Here is a 14384-nt window from a genome sequence, read left to right on the forward strand (position 1 = left end):
GCAGTGGGGCTTTCAGCATGACCATCAAAGGGTGACTCACAGAACGTAGGTTCAGAGCATCGAGGACGTGCTGCATATAAGTGTGTGATGAGAGAAGCCCCTGCAAGGACCATCTCTCCACCCAAAGCCTCAGACTCATGAGGGCAAAGTGATGGGAGCTAACAAGGGAAAATCCATTTATTCAAACAGGTCTTGAGTTGTCAGTTCAACACCGGCTCGCCCTCTGGAGTCAAGTTCTGTAGATTGAGTCTGTCTGTGGATTTTAAGACTTGGCTGAAGTCTGATGATTCATGTTGAGTCACAGACCACAAATACTCACCATTCACCTGCAGGCTGTTTTCCATTGACTCCTATCAGTTCTCTGAGAGGTGGTGGTTGTTTGGGTTGCTTCTTCTGTTGGTCTGGTTCCGTCTTCCATGCTTTGTGTACTTTCTTGTATCCTGGGGACTCCTAGTTCTGTGACTCTTCAATTTCATGAAACTCAAGTTTCATCTTGTACAAGAGTTTCTTCCAATGACCTTGGGCTTCCAAGGCGACAGAAAGACTCACCTGTGGGCTCCATTCTTACCTCCCTACCACTCCTGGATCTCAGTATTTCCACACTGGTCCCTCACTGTCCAAGGACTCACAATCCAGACCCATCTCCTAAGGCATTTGTTTGATGCTCAAAACAAATTTCAACCCATAAAAATGTACTGGGCTTATGTTACAATTTTTCCAAAGCTCTGTTTTTGACTAAATAATTGGAGATCAAATGTCTGGATACTAACAAATACCAAGGTATTACTACTTAAACTGTCTAGATAAAGTATCACCTCCTCAACTTATTTACACTTTAAAAGAGAACTTCTCGGAAAAATTGCCTCATCCCCAGAACAGTAGCTCTGCAGCATTGCATCCTCCAGGTGCTCGGGCAGAACAGATGGAGATGTCATTTACAAGAGTCATAACATTGCAGTCCTTGAGTCCTATGTTACATCAGGCTCTGGTCTAAGTTCTTTTTAAACAATGTATCATTTACGTTCTTGTTTCCTAAGAACTTTAGGAGGCAGGTGTTATTCATTGTATTTTAGCCATGGGAAAAGAGAGGCTGGAAACACGAAGTACCCTGCCCACATCACACAGCTAACAAATGGCAGAATTGAATCAAACATTGAACCTCTATCATTTAATGTCTTTCAGCAAGAGGTTTTCAACAGTGAAATAACCACAGACCATTAAGTGTTCACCCTTTATGTGTACATAAGCCATTCTCTGGGTTTGTCTCTGGCTTTTCTTCACGAAAACATTTTACTGATTTTATTCTGTTCTCCTGGACTGTAATGCTTATGAAATTTAAGGGATCGAAGAAGGGAAGGGGAAAGTCACCCTCCTGAGATACCTTCTTGTCTCCAAGGGGATTCTGACCCGAGCCTCCCTTTCCCTGGCTATGTATGGCACATCCAACAGAAAAACGAAATATTTGTTTTATTTTATGTTTGGGAAAGAAGACTTAGGATGCATGTTTGTTCGCCTTGTGTTTCTACGAAAGGAGTTAAATTTAACTTCTCAGGACCTAATTGCCATAGTTTCTGGCAAACCTGTTCCTTCTCCATCATGCGACCCTGGTGATTCCTCATGGAGATTTCCCACTTTGCAGCTCAGTTTGCTATTGTCTGCAAATGCACATGGGGTGCTCTCCTTTCCCTGGGGTGGGACATGAACCCTGAGCACAGAGCCAGTCAGCATCTAAAGTTTCAAACTCAAGAGTGCTCCATACAAAGGGTTCACACCTCAGTGGTCAGGACGTGCCAGAGCTTCCCTCACCCCGCCTCCAACCCACCCAACACAGAACCCAGGATCAGGACAGCCTCTGTCACTTCCTCACCCCCACACACCCACCCTCCCAGACCCTAGGTCCCAGGACAGCCAGCCTCTGTCAGTCACAGGAGGCAGAGTCACCAGAGGAGGGCAGGGGGATGGGTAGCCTCACCTGCTGAGAATATTTACACTAAAAAAAAAAAGGACTACATCATAATACATAAACTTCTAATTAGTGAAGCTAATGCAAAGCAACAAGTTGGGAAGTGTTTGTGCAGAAGGTCTATTACTTTTTAGTTTAGTGATTGCAATTTTTAGTCCCCAAATTTCTATTTAAAATAATGTATATTTTTAAAAAGTGATCAATATATTTTTATATTTGATTTCAATTTTTTTAAATGTTCAAATTAAAAAATTTAAATATATAGATATTTACAATTAAAAAATTTTAATATATTAATAATTCAATCTCTCTATTAATATTCTCGATTTGGTGAGACTTTATTCTCCTACTTTTCATACTGTTCTTTAGCTCCTTAGGCAGGGTTTTCTTTATTTCTTTGAATATATTTAAAATACCTAATTTAAAGTCTTTTACCAGTAAGTCTACCACGTGGGCCTTCTCTCGGAATTTCTGTGGATGGCTTTATTCCCTGTATATGAGCCATACTTTCCTGTTTCTTGTCGTGTCGTCTAATTTTCCTTGAAAACTGACATTTAACATGGAAACACTGGGAACCAGCTTCATCCCCTCCACAGGGGTTGCTGTTATTGCTCTTTGGTAGCAGCAGTTGTCATTGTTGCTTGCATTTTTAGTGACTTTTCTGAACTAATTATTGTCATGTATGGCCACTGCACTCTCTGCTCTGCTCTGCTAGCCCCAGTGAGTCTCTGGCTTGATTGAAGTTTCTGTACGTGCTGGGCATACCCTCAGCACTCCGTGCAGGGCAGAGCAGCCCTAAAAAGCGGAAAAAAAAAAAAAAAAAAAAAAAGGCCCTTTTGGGCAGCTCATAGCCCAGTTTTCCTTTTATGCTTCTAGTCACCCTATTTTTTTATTTTATTTTATTTTATTTTGTCTTTTTGCCATTTCTTGGGCCACTCCCGCGGCATATGGAGGTTCCCAGGCTAGGGATCAAATCGGAGCTGTAGCTGCCAGCCTACACCAGGGACACAGCTGCAGCCACTGCAATGCAGGATCCAAGCTGCATCTGCAACCTACTCCACAGCTCACAGCAACGCCAGATCCTTAACCCACTGACCAAGGCCAGGGATCGAACCCGCAACCTCACGGTTCCTAGTCGGATACGTGAACCACTGCGCCACGACGGGAACTCCTGGTCACACTATTGTCTGCCCCGGTATTATCCACTATCGCAGGCAGCTGCAAAGTTTAAAACAAACAAACAAACTCTAATTGCTCTCAGCAAGAGGCCCTGCGGGAAAAGGCTTTTCACACTGGCCCAGCTCTGAGCCAGGGCGAATACAGACAGTTTTGTAAGCAGTGCCTTCCAGAGAACTACCAGGCAGGCCAAATAATATGACTCTCTGGAAATGAGGTTTTGATTGTCGTCCTGCTGTTTGCTCACTCAAGTAGCTTCTAGGTGTGGCCGGGTCTCGCTGTGAACACAGGTTCTTCGCTTCTGGGCCCACCATGTAGCTGAAGAGTGGAATTAGGACGAGAGCAAGTAAAATACCACAAAGCTAAGTGTTCTTGGGGTGATTTTTTCAATGAAATCTCCCCAGATGGCTGCAAGGCTTTGGGTCCTCTCCAGAGCTCTGATAGGGTTGATGCTGACTCATTGGGCCAGGGGTCGCCGGCCTCTCTTCCTCCACCACTTTTGCTGATGTCACTCCAGGATGCTTATTAGAACAGCATACTTTATTTATTTATTTTATTTTATTTATTCATTTATTTTTGTCTTTTTGCCTTTCCCAGGGATCGAACCCACAACCTCATGGTTCCTAGTCGGATTCATGAACCGCTGAGCCACGACGGGAACTCCTGATGCTGACATTTTTACATGAACCTGTTACACCACTCTTTTAAATGTTACAGATGAAATCTCAATACACAAGCAGTTTTCAATCCACCGTCATCCATTTAAAGATACATGAACAAGTTCTAACAGATGGAAAATGTACATGCAATTCATTCTTCTTGAGCGCTTATTTACACTTCCACCAAAGTTTATCTTAATGTAATTTTTTTGCGATATAGTCCTTTATTGATCAATTATTTTATACAAATTGAAAATGATATTTCCCCCAAGTTTCCTGGTGCTGAAACGGACAGCCCTCATTGACTTGAACCCGGTCACAACACAGCTTGAACCCATGAGCAGGGACTCAAACCCCGCCTAAACCCAGACGGGGACTTGAACCCATGTCTTTTAAATTAGAATCACTCATCCAGTGTCTGGGCTTATTGAGGTTCAGGTTCGTTGTGTCTCAGAACAGAAGGGATTCAGTGAGAGACAAAGTAATAGGAAAGAAATAGATTGACCTTTCACGTTGGTAGAGGGTCTTCTCATATCCCCAACCATGTACATTCTCACTTAAAGACCAGTTCTCTATGCCTCAGCAGCCGTTATCTGATGCGAGATCATGATGCACTAGGTATCATACTTGTCTTTTCCAAGACACTCAGAGGTTGCTGACACCTGCTAACTGGGACGCTAGCTGATGACTCCATTAAATGTCCTCTTTGATAAACTTTACCATTTCCTGAGGAAGCGTTTGTCTAATCATATTAGTTACATTCAGATGTAAGTAAACACAAACCAGAGAAAATCATGTGTTTTTTTTGTTTTTGTTTTTAATTGAGTTGCAATGGTTTTTTTTTTTTTTTTTTTTTTTTTGCTATTTCTTGGGCCGCTCCTGCGGCATATGGAGGTTCCCAGGCCAGGGGTCGAATCGGAGCTGTGGCCGCCAGCCTACGCCAGAGCCACAGCAACGCAGGATCCGAGCCGCGTCTGCAACCTACACCACAGCTCACGGCAACGCCGGATCGTTAACCCACTGAGCAAGGGCAGGGACCGAACCCGCAACCTCATGGTTCCTAGTCGGATTCGTTAACCACTGCGCCACGACGGGAACTCCCGAGTTGCAATGTTGATTTCAGGTTCTCTCTTGTTTGTGTGTGTGTTTGTTTTTGTTTTTGTTTTTTTCTTTTTTGCCACACAGGCAGTGTGTGGGAATTCCAGGGATTGAATCTACACCTCACAGCAGCAACCAGAGACACAGCAGTGAGAACACAGGCGCCTCAACCCGCTAGGCCATCAGAGAACTCCCGAAAATCATGTTTTTCAGTGAAAAATAAAATAAATATCCTGTTTCTAAGAGACAATTCTAGATTGACTCTCACATACCTAATTTGAAATATTCCATAGAGTACAAAATCATCCGTTGAGTCCTATTAATTAAATAGGAATGATGCATAATCAGGTCTGATTTTATTTTGAGTACGATCAAGTTATTTCAGTGCAGGGCATTTGCTCCTTAGATTGTTTCTTGATGAAATCTTCTTTAAACATCAAAGTAACTGTTGTGAAGTAATGGTGTCCTCCTTATTTTTTTGTCCATTTGAAAAGTAGTGCATAAATAGACATTTTATGAAAGGAATTCTATCGTACACAATTAGGCAATTTATTAATTAAAGATGATTTTCAAAAATAAAGACATTTCTGAGTTCCTGTTGTGGCACAGCAGAAACGAATCCGACTAGTGTCCATGAGGATGCAGGTTTGATCCCCGGCCTCGCTCAGTAGGTCAGGGATCCGGTGTTGCCATGAGCTGTGGTGTGGGTCACAGACTCAGCTCGGATGCTGGTTGCTGTGGCTCTGGCTCCAAGTTGACCCCCTAGCCTGGGAACTTCCATATGCCCATGAGTATGGCCCTAAAAAGCAAAAATAAATAAAGAAAAGCGAAAAGCAAGGATATTTCCTTGGATTGAAAAAGCATTGGCTAATGTGCCTTTCTTGTCAAGCTTTCATATAAAGAGTTTTCTCAGGGGGCCGCTGCTGCTCTCATTTTATTGCCGCTTTCCCTTAGGGGTTTGCCTTTTTTAACTTTATAAAACCGTGTACTCTGTTCTCAGCTCTAGCAGAGAGCCAAGTAACTGGCCTAAGAAAGGAATCTTACAGTTTTTAAAATCATAACATGCACGTAACACTGGTCGTAAAGAATGATTTAAAAGATGTACTTTATGGTCCCTCAGAACCTTGAGTCTTATTTCATTGGGACATAAAAGAGCAGAGGTAATGATGAAAGAGATTATTTTGGTTGATAAGATGTCAATTATGTTCTTTGCTGCTACGCAGAACCAGCAAATGCAAGATCTTTGTTCATATTTTATAAGATCAATATTTTCCTTGACTACCTCTAGAGAAAGAGTGTCGATCAATACCTTCTGAAATTCTGATGGAAAGAAGGTTCCTTTAAACTGCATATTCGGGGAGTTCCTGTTGTGGCTCAGTGGGTTAAAGACCTGATGTTGTCTCCAGGAGGATGCAGATCCGATCCCTGGCCTCTCTTCGTGGGTTAAGGATCCAGCATTGTCACAAGCTGCAGCATAGGTCACAGATGCAGCTCTGATCCTGTGTTGCTGTGGCTGTGGCTTAGACTTTGGCTGCAGCTCTGATTTGACCCCTAGCCCAAGAATTTCCATATGCTGCCATAAAAAGAAAAAAGTGCCAGGTGTGGCCATTAAAAGAAAAAGAATGTATATTTTGTATATTTATTACTTAAAAATTGCCCACTGTCTTCATTTCCACCCGCAGGAATAAATCTAGGGTTGAAAATTATTTTTAAAAGTTCTGAGTTTTATTTTAACCCTGGGTTACACTTTCCAGGAAGGATAGCCCTGACTTGGGAAAGGAAACACAGCAAGTCCCTTAAAAATAATGAATATAAACAGTGTTCACTCAGCCTTGCAAATGACACTTCAAACACAGCAGGAAACGCAGCTCATTGTGGTTTTAAGGCTGTGATGAGGACACAGATTACAACAGAAAATCATCAGCAGTATATTGCCTTCTATATTATTCATATCCCCCATTGAGAGAAAAGAAAGAGGAACAAGAGAGGATGGGAAAAGTAGGGTCTACTTAGGAACAGAAGTGTGGTTTATGATTTTTAAGGGCGTAGCTGCGTGTGAAGAAAAAGGTCTTACTGTGATTTACTGCTCTGGTTTCCAGGGCTTTGTCCCAAGCAAACCTATTCAGGATGGAGCTCCTGGCTCAACCAGAGGCTGACATGATAATCGCCTTCCTCTGATTGGACACAAATGGGGCCACACCAGCAGAAGGTTTCCTTCCCTCAAATACTAGAACCCAAATATTCGCAAATTCAATTCTCGAACACTTAGCTGGTTATGAGTTCTTTTCCTAAAACAAGGTGTGTTGACCATATGCCCTTTCTCAAAATCCTTTGATGAGTGAGGGGAGAGTGAGCCTGTGGACGAGGGAGTGGGCAGAGCAGCCTCAAGGGGGTGGCACAGCAAAGGTTCTGCCATCCCCGTCCCAGCAGAAGGGGATGCAGGGGGCCTGCTGCTCTTGGAAGATCCTGCTAGAAGTGGGGCAGAAAAATCCCTTAAGCAATGAATTCCTGAAAGATGAGTAGCTTCTTCATAGAATAAAGTGGGATTTTCCTGGTGGTCTGTGATAAGACCATTTCTAAGACACCAGCATTTTATCTATGGGAAAAGCCCAAATCTGGTCCCAGCACAAAAAAAAAAAAGTAAACATAGAACTGCCATAGGATCCAGCAATTTCACTTCTGAGTATTTACCAAAGGAAAATAAAAACCTTAATTCCAAAAGATATATATGCACAACCAATAGTCATGGCAGCATTACTTACAACAGTCAAGATATGGAAGCAACCTAAGAGTACATCCCTAGATGAACACTCACATGTGCGCACACACACTCACATAATGGAATATTATTCAGCCATAAACATCCCTATGCAACAATATAAATAGATCTAGAGAAATAAGTCAGAGAACGGCAAATATCACATGATCTCACTTCTATGTGGAATCTAAGAAAACAAATAAACAAACCAAAATGAAACAGACTCTTAGATGCAAAGAACAAACAGGTGATCGCCAGAGGGGAGGAAGGAGGGGGATGTGGAACAGGTGAAGGGGCTTAAGAGGTACAAACCTTCTGTACCACCACAAACGACCTGGGGATGCACCACACAGCATAACGCATATGGTCAAAAAGGCCGTACCAGCTTTGTATGGTGACCCATGATTCCTACACATAAAATGGCCAACAATTTATAATGTCTGCAAATGTCAAACCTATGTGGTGCACCTGCAAACTAATGTAATATTGTACATCAACTCTATTTCAATAAAACCCTCTCAAATTCTAAACAGAAGGTCCGAGCAGACACTGCTGATGCCCCTCCCTGCCCCAGGCTCCAGCAGGTCCCACTGGTCCCGGCTCTGGATGCTCTGTTGCTGGGCACTGGTAGGCGTGCCTGGATGTGAAGTGGCCCCACTCTAAAGAAGAAAGCCTTGCCTGGGAACTTCCACTTCCCCTCCACCCTAAGCCAAGCACTCCCTGACGTAAGGGAACAAAGCCCCCGTTCCTTTGCCCAGAGTCAGGACCAGCACAGATGCCACCCGACCTCTCATGTTCTGGGCAGGAGTCTGGCGCGAACCTGACTTTTACCCTGCCTTGCTCTGCTTCCCTCCCATAATGGCTTCTCTCAGGAATTCCTTCTGGATAAATCATTTCCCTGAGGTCCTTGGCTCAGTGTGTGTGTCCCTTGACCTTATCTCTGCCCTCACACAGGCTACGGTCCCCCTTTACCTGGACTGACAGGTGTATCTGGGGCTGTGCTCAGGTCACAGCAGATGGCAAAGGAGAGCGGGGCCCTGAACCTGCTGGTGGCTCAGCTGTGGGCTGCAGGCGGGGGCCGTTGGCCAAATGCCTGCCAGCACTGAGCCCCGGGGGCCCAGGCATTGGAGGGCTTTGGCCTCTGGGGAGAGCCAGCCAAGAAAGAAGCACGCAGGAGAGGTAATCCAGTTAGAGGACCGAGCTGACCCTCAGCAAATCTGTCCCAACAGGGAGAAACGGGGATCTTTCCTCCTGGTTTGGATGCTGGGAAACTTCAAGCCACTGAATGGATTCCAAAGAAAACCCTGTGAGTCTCTGAAAATAACTGCTCCCCACCATCCGTCCAGTTGCTGCAAGGGAGAAATCAACTCCTGAAAAAACAAAAAATAATGTAGAGAAAATAAATGGACATCTGATAGCTGAAGTCGTGCTAGCTGCCTATTTCTGGGGTTACCACGTGAAGAGAAATGCTGTGCTGAGCCTGAGAAAGTCCCAAACCACAGCCTCTGTTCCTCTTTTCCCACCAGAAATGATGGGCTTAAGGCAGCCCTCTGCTAGTGTATTTAAGTAAATTTCCAACTGAAATGTCCTACTTCTTCTGAATGGTCAGACATACTTTAACATCGAAAGGTACACCTGACTTAAAAAAAAAAAAGTACACCTCTCAAACGTACAGCCACGTGCCTCTAATGGATAGTACACAGTGGCACAAGGCCCACTGCCTGCCCCCTGTAGTCTGGAGAATTTTGAAAGCAACTCCACTTCGGAATAGCCCCTGGAGAAAATAGCCTAGTGTCTGATGTAAGATACATCAGCCGTTGTGCCAGTGTTCAAATGCAGGAGCTGGTGGTCGACTTTCAGTCTGTAAGTCACTTAACGAACGCTGTGAACCCAGGTCCTTCCAGAGTCCAGGTGTATGTGGGCGTGGCTGCCTAGGCATCACGTGCCTGTGCAGGTGCAAGTGGGGTGGGGGCCTGTGCAGGGAACTGATAGCACGTGCCTTCACCGGAGGAGGCGCTGTCAGGTTGCATCCTGGTGGCCCAACACTCTGTCCTTAAGTAGCTTCCTCTCCTGAAGACTGCCACACCCTCCTCCTCTGTTTTAAAATTTGACTCCACCTTTAATACTAGAGAAATCTGTCACCCCCTGAGGACTTGAGACTGTTTATGGGACCAAGGCCTCTGGAACTCATTTCCAGTTTTTATCTCCTTACTAAAGTCACGGCACAGCCTTCCTGGTGGTGCAAGGCTGTAAGTAGCCATGGCGCTGGTAGGATCTGGCATTGACTTCATGCAAAAGAATCGCAGACCCTATGTCTTAGCAAGTGCTTCATGGATGCTGAGTGTTCTGTGCTTGGAACAGAGAGGATCTAGCCCACACGCTGTAACCTGCCAACGAAGCCAGGAGCACCACCACTGGCGGTTCAGCATGCCCCTTCTTGTCACTCCCTTCCACACCCAGCTTGGCACAGGTAGACCTTCTTGGCAGAGCTTAAGTGACATGTGGATCCCCAGCTGCAAGGGAGTTTGGACAATGTCCCTGAGACTCATCACCTCTGTATTTAACAGAATAAGTGGATGGTGATGCAGAGTGAACCAAGCCACGGTGTCGAACACAAGGTCCGGTCCTGTTAGTAAGCACGCTTCTGTATATCATTTCATTGTTTCCTAATAGCACTAGTTAAACTAACCTTCCTTAACGGTTTCCTTAGGAGGTATGCCTAGAAATAATAATTTGTGGGTAAAGAGCCTGTGATTTTTTCTGAAGCCTTTTGCAATGCCTCGCAAATTGTTCTACAGAAAGATTGCACCATGTGTCAGAGTGTTCACTCAGACGCTAATGCTGAAGGTTACTTTATTCCAGTATTTTCCATGTTCATAGCCAAAAAGAACCATTTTAAGAAATTACATTTCTTCGAACATTTTCAAAAGCCTTATTTTAAACGACAAAGCAGCAGTAGCATGCCTAAGTAAAAACAAATTCAAGTAAGTGGTGAGGATTTAGGGTTTGGAAATGTGTGAGGTTTTAAGCTGGCGTTCTGGCTCATCAGCACAATGACAAGAAAAAAAATGACTCATGTTAATTCAAGAACTTCCAATGCATTATCACTGTTTCTATTTACGTAAACATTTCAACACCAAGCGAAGCGCAATGCTTTTAAGTCGTATGATGTTTTCTTGATTCAAGGAGATATCAATTTTACCCACTTTATCTGGTCCCATTTCAAAACATTGCACATTAATGCTCTTTTACTTTATAAGCAGCACTCGCTGTATCTTTGCTTTTTCAATTTGGTATTCCAAATGTTTTTTTAAATCACTCAGTTTATCCACGGAAAGAGGCACAGACACTATTCGCACTTATAAAGTAGCTCTGAAAGCATTTCAGTCCCAGGCCAAATTCCCTGAGGTGCTAGAAATCAGGAGAGGTGACCCAGTGCTGGGGCCACTCATCTCCTGGGGGGTCTGTGGAACGAGCCTCTGGGCTGGGGGGTGCTCACCTCCAGGGCCCAGAGGCTTAGAGCACCCGTCCTGCTGGAACCAGCGTCACTGGAAGGAACTAGCTGACTGCTGTGGTTACCACTGCGTAGCTGTGAACCCACTCAACCTGGAAACCGGGCACCTGGCCGAGGAAACAAAACACACGCCTGGGAGCAATGTCCTCCTAAGGCTCAAATTAGTTCTACCGCTGATTTTCAAGTGTAATCGTCTCAACACGAAAAAAATCTCACCGCTTTCTGGCTGTGATGGAATGAATGATACTGGGCTTATGATTCCGCCACAAACATCAAACCTGAATACAATTTGCAATGCTGCCTTCCTCAGGCCTTTGACAACAAATGCAGGCCGGGATCCCACACACGAGTCTTGCACCGTCCTTGCTTCTCCCCAGAGCATCTTCTAAACTTCAGCACAGGGAGGAGAGCCCACCAGGAGGCCACAGGCACTCTGGACAGAGGAATTTGATGGTGTTAAGGGGTTGTGACTTGGGCCAGGGAGAGGGCAGAGCTGCAGGGAAGTGAGACAAAAGTCTGTGTAGGGTTTCTATGCACGCTTGGCTTACTCAGAGGGGATGGAAGGGGCCCCCTGAGGGAACAGCAATGGGAGGGGGGCACCAAGCAGATTCCAGAGGCCAGAGAATCTGGGGACCCAGGAATTTGGGCCCTGTCATGTTGGAGAGAGAGGCCATGCCCTGGGAGGAAGGACCACCGCTAGGAGTGAGCACCGGTTCTGGGGAGAAGGCCACACTGAAGTAGCTGTGCTTCCACAGGATGCTGTGGTCAGCAAGCTACAGCCACATCTCAAGGAAAGGATTAGAGGAGAATGCTAGACTTGACTAGAGCTTGAAAAGTGAGTAATATTTGGGTTATGGAGATTGGAGCTTTTAAAAATACACTTTAAAAATAATGAATGGGGAGTTCCCATCACGGCTCAGTGGTTAATGAATCCAACTAGGAACCATGAGGTTGCAGGTTTGGTCCCTGCCCTTGCTCAGTGGGTTAAGGATCCGGCGTTGCCGTGAGCTGTGGTGTAGGTTGCAGACGTGGCTTGGATCCCACGTTGCTTTGGCTCTGGCCTGGGCCGGTGGCTACAGCTCTGATTCGACCTCTAGCCTGGGAACCTCCACATGCCATGGGAGCGGCCCTAGAAAAAGGCAAAAGGACAAAAAAAAAATAATAATAATGAATGGATGTTACATTTCAACAAATGCCTTTTCTGCATCTAAGATATTAAAGGGTTGGGAATTCTCCTGGTTATGAAAATCTTTGAAATGCTTTCCACCACAAATATACATTTTGTGTAAGTGAATCATAGTTTGTCCTTTGTTTGCTTAAGCTGAACAATTTAGCTTAATGATTCTTGAGATTTATTCACGTTGTACCCGCTCTCAGTGATCCATTCTTCTCTGTTGGTGGGTAGGATTCCACTATAGGGAAGTACAACAATTTGCTGATCCACTCCCTTGATTATAGACCTTTGGGTTGCTTCCAGTTTGGGGCTATTACCAAAAACAAATAAACGTGCCAAAAACCCCAAACCCTGCCAGAAGCAGTCATGGACAAGTCTTTGCATGGGCATATATTTTCAGTTTTTAGGCTAAATATCCAAGAGTAGACTGTCTCTGTTGTACAGTAGGGTTGTGTAAACTTTTTAAGAAACTGTTGAACTTGAGCAGGACCCTGGGAGGCCTCCCCAGAGGGGACCCCCACTCAGGTCCGCCACTTGCCTTTCTATTTACAGAAAAACTTTGGTCAAAGAACCAATTTATCAGGGAAGTGAAAAAATTACAGAGAAAAAATAAAATAATAAACATTCAGCCCCTCAATCAAGCCAAGGACCTTCAGGTCTTCAAAGACTGTAGATGATGTTCTGAGCCACGTCCTTGGAGCTGTTTGGCAGGTGCTCAAGCCCCCACCGCCCCGTGGATGAAGCCAACTCTGTGCTGCCCATCCGCGTGGACACCCCAGATCAGTTGGAAGCAGAAGCTTGATGCCGCTGACTCCCCGTAGCCCCTCCACCCACCATGTAGGAAAATGCCCACAAACTGATCACGCCCTACTCCTCAAATACTATAAGACTCCTCACTATCCCTCTAAGGCACAGTCCTTGGGGCACTGGCCTGCTCTGCTCCCCTCTTTGCCTGGCAGTTAAAGCTACTTTTTCTGTTTCCTCCAACCCTGTCTCCTCATTTCTATTTGGCATCGGTGAAGAGAGGCAGCCAAGATTTCAGCAACACTGTCAAACTCTTTTCCAAAATGGTTGTACCATTTTCCAACCCCTTGGGCAGAGTGGGAAAGTTCCAGTTGCTCTACGGCCTCCCCAATACTGATCTCATCAGCCTGTTTAATTTTAGCCAATTTGAAGCAAGTGGCATCTCTTTGTGGTTTTAATTTGTGTTTGCTTGATGGCTAATGATGTGGAGCATCTTTTCATAATCCTATTTGCCATTTGTGTGTCTACTGTGAGGAAGCATCTCTGCAAGTCTTTTGCATCTGACCTGTGCAGGAGGACTCAGGGGTGCAGCTGAGACTCGCACAGATGATCTAAATGTCAGTTTTGTCCTCTGGGTCTTTACTGTACACACATGACTTCAGAATTAGGTTGATGCCTGTGCAGATTGCATGGCGCCTCTGGCCAGAAATATAGAGTTCCTATCAGACTTTCAGCCACCAGCGAAATGACTAGTGCCTGCTGCCAGAAGAGAGAGAGAGAGAGAAGGAAGGAAGGAAGGAAGGAAGGAAGGGAGGGAAGGGAGGGAGGAAGGGAGGAGGGAAGGGAGGAAGGAAGGGAAGGAGGGAAGGAAGGAAGGAAGGAAGGGAAGGAGGGAAGGAAGGAAGGGAGGGAAGGGAGGGAGGAAGGGAGGAAGGGAGGAAGGGAGGAAGGAAAGGGAGGAAGGAAGGAAGGGAGGAAGGAAGGAAGGAAGGGAGGAAGGAAAGGGAGGAAGGAAGGAAGGAAGGGAGGAAGGGAGGAAGGAAGGGAGGGAGGAAGGGAGGAAGGAAGGAAGGGAGGAAGGAAGGGAGGAAGGGAGGAAGGAAGGGAGGAAGGAAGGGAGGAAGGAAGGGAAGGAGGGAAGGAAGGAAGGGAGGAAGGGAAGGAGGGAAGGAAGGAAGGGAGGGAAGGGAGGGAGGAAGGGAGGAGGGAAGGGAGGAAGGAAGGGAAGGAGGGAAGGAAGGAAGGGAGGAAGGGAAGGAGGGAAGGAAGGAAGGGAGGGAGGAAGGGAGGAAGGAAGG

This window comes from Sus scrofa, chromosome 18 (genome assembly GCF_054392235.1).
Source record: "Sus scrofa isolate SSC_HxYL_T2T_F1_AM1 chromosome 18, Sscrofa_HxYL_maternal_Yorkshire_Landrace_v2.0, whole genome shotgun sequence".
Lineage (NCBI taxonomy): Eukaryota > Metazoa > Chordata > Mammalia > Artiodactyla > Suidae > Sus > Sus scrofa.